Source organism: Chrysochloris asiatica, unplaced genomic scaffold (assembly GCF_000296735.1).
Source record: "Chrysochloris asiatica unplaced genomic scaffold, ChrAsi1.0 scaffold00193, whole genome shotgun sequence".
Taxonomy (NCBI): Eukaryota; Metazoa; Chordata; class Mammalia; order Afrosoricida; family Chrysochloridae; genus Chrysochloris; species Chrysochloris asiatica.
Window position 1 is genome coordinate 20,525 of NW_006408711.1, and position 3,343 is coordinate 23,867.

Consider the following 3,343-nt stretch of genomic DNA (forward strand, 5'->3'; position numbering starts at 1 on the left):
TAGGGTCTCACACTCCACCCTTCTCCCTTGATGGTCCCAGTGTCCTCCACTCTTGGGCTGCAAGATCAACCACTCACTTCCTTTTGTTGCAAAGCATCTACTTTTTCATTTGCAACATTTATAGTCAGTCCTGATGGCAATTATCCACTATTGAACAACAAGTCTTATCCCCATCTCCTTTTACCAGTCCCATCTAGACAGGTTGGAAACCACTCAGTGTAGATTCTACCTTCCCTGGCACCTTCTGAAACTACGCTCCCTCTTGAAAAATGTAAGCTGGTCACTTTGTGCCTTTGTACCTCCCACTCCCTCATTTTGGGTAGCCAATATCTAAGTTGCCTATTCCTGTCAACCCTTTGTGCAGAGGGGGTGGGAATGCTCCTTCCTGTAAAGATTCATTCCCTCTTTTAAACTACTGTATTCATAAGTATAGGTGAAGTTCATCAAATTGTAGTGGATTGCACTCTTTTTCCTCTTCTTTCTTTCTCTAGTCGAATTCTGATCATTCAGCCATTGAAGCTAGGTCAAATGGATATTATCTGCAAGTATGGGCATTTTTGGGCATCTCCTCTCATTTCACACCAGCTGGATGCTTCACTCTCTGCTCTAGTCTTCTGTGACTATGTCCCTGTCCATGGGTTCAGTAGTACCCAGATCTCGCTATACAGCTGGCCACCCAGTTTGTGATCCAGGTTGATAGGAGTCTATAGAATGTGGTCAGATTTAGCTCACAACTTCATTGTTGTTTTTCCCACAGTTCCTCTTATTGGTAGACAAACATGGTCACCAGCAAGACTATGTGCCTTTGAGTTTCAGTCTTGGCAGACGGTGTTCCCTGAGGGGACTTGATTGCTTGCCTTGATGGCTCCCCAGTGAACAACTTGCTTGTTATTGCAGTAGTCAATCACACTGCTATTATTGTTTTTGATTTTTCTTGCTGGTCTTTCTTTCAAGAAGTATCATTCATTCCTCTAGCTGTTCCAGGCTGGTCTGCTTGTCTTTTCAAGTGGAAGTGTATTCAGAAGATTCTGGATGGAGATCAGGATTCCACCTAAGGTCATATGCAATACAAAGGCTCCACAGGGAATGTCTTTCACTGGGCAAGTTCTAGCCCCATTTTAGGCATTCCAAGAAACTCTGGTAGTGTAGTGGTTACAAACCAAGTTGCAAACCTCAAGATCAGCAGTTTGAAACTACCAGATGTTCTGCAGGAGAAAGATAAGGCTTCCTGCTCCCATAAAGATTTACAGCCTCAGAACCCCTGGACAAGGTCCTATGAGTTGGAACTGACTCCAGGGCACATCACCACCATGACCAATCAGTTATAGGCTGAAGATGGACTTACAAGCTTTCTATAGTGTTATTTCTGGCTATTCCTTTCTCTCCACCTCAAGTGTTTATTTTAAAGTAATAGGCAAGAGAAACCAAGATTCATAAGACAGTCAAGCTTCTTAACATTATTTCACATTTTTTACCCATTCAAACCATGAAAAGGTAGTTGTTTGAACAGATCAAAGGGACACCAAATGCTTTAAAATTAGAAAAGGCATGCAACAAGGTTTTATTCTTTCACTATATTTATTCAATCCATATGCTGAACAAATAATCCAAGAAGCTGAGCTATATTAAGAAAAATGTGGCACCAGGATTGGAGGAAGACTCATTAACAACCTGTGATATGCAGAGGATACAACTTGCTTACTGAAAGTGAAGAGGACTTAAAATACTGATGATAATCTAAGATCACAGCCTGTGTTATGGATTCCAACTCAATGAAAAGAAAACAAACATCCTCACCACTGAACCAATACACAACATTTTTATCAATGGAGAAAAGATGTCAAAGACTTCATTCTTTTTGGATCAACCATCAACACTCATGGAAAGAGCAGCCAAGAAATCAAACAACATATTGTATTAGGCAAATGTGCTGCGCAAGACCTTTTTAAAATGTTGAAGAGCAAAAATGTCAGTTTGAGGACTAAGATGTGTCTGACTCAAGTCATGGTATTTTCAATAATCTCATGTGCATGTGAAAGTCAGACAGTGAATAAAGAAGACAGTAGAAGAGTTAATGCATTTGAGTTATGGTATTGGAGGAGAATATTGAAAGTACCATGGACTTCTGAAAGAACCAACAGATCTGTGTTGGATGAAGTACAGTCAGAGTGCTCCTTGGAAGCCAGGATGGCCTGACTTGGCCTCTTATACTTCCAGCATATTGTTAAGAAGGACAAGTAACTGGAGCAGGATATCATATTTGGTGAGCTGGAGAGTCAGAGAAAAAGAGGAAGACCCCAGGGAGATGTATTTGCACAGTGGCAGCATCAATGGGCTCAAGCGTAGCAATAATTGTGTGGTTGGCTCAGCACCAGGCAGTCTTTCATTCTGTTGTGCATAAGGTTGTTATGAGTTGGTGCCAACTCACTGGAACCTAACAACAACAACAACATGATGAACGAATAATCTGAAAGGTGTATTATATGAAGAAAAATGTGGCATCAGGATTGAAAGAAATCTTGTTAACAACCTGTGATGTGCAGATGTTTCAACGTTGCTTGCTGAAAATGAAGATGACTTAAAAACTTATTGATGGACTTCAAAGATTACAGCTTTCAGTATGGTTTGCAACTAAAATAAGAAAGACAAAAATTCTCATCAGTGGACCAATAAATAGCATCAAGATAAATGGGTAAAAGATGCAAATTGTCAAAGTCTTCATTTTTTCTTAGATCAAACACCAGCACTCTTGGAATCAGCAGTCAAAAATTATTGACATATTTTATTTGGCAAATCTACTGCACAAGACCTCTTTAAAGTGTTCAAGAGTAAAGATGTCAGTTTGAGGTTAAAGTGAACTTGACCCAAGCCAAGGTAGTTTTCAATAGCTACATATGAATGTGAAAGTTGAACTGTGAATAGGGAAGACTGTAGAAGAATTGATGCATTTGAGTTATGATGTTGGAAAAGGATATTAAAAGTACTATAGCCTTTCAATAAATTTATGTTGAAAACTGTATAATGGGAGATTTTGAGGATTAGGATAACTTGGAGTATCACTTGACACTACTATTTGCTTTTTCCAAATATATTATGAATGCAGTTTGTAAAATTGTTAAAGAAATTTTTGTTTCATGAAATTTTGTTTCACAAAAAATGAGAAGTCGGAAATTTCAACCTGATCCTAATGTATTTTAATGTTTGCAAATAATCTAATTACATTCTTAACATTAAAGCCATAAACTCTGTCTGAAATAGAGGAAACGTATTAATTCTTTTCTGTAATAGAGTGAGCTAGGCAATGATAAAATATTTTTCTGCACATACTATTTTAAAATGCAAA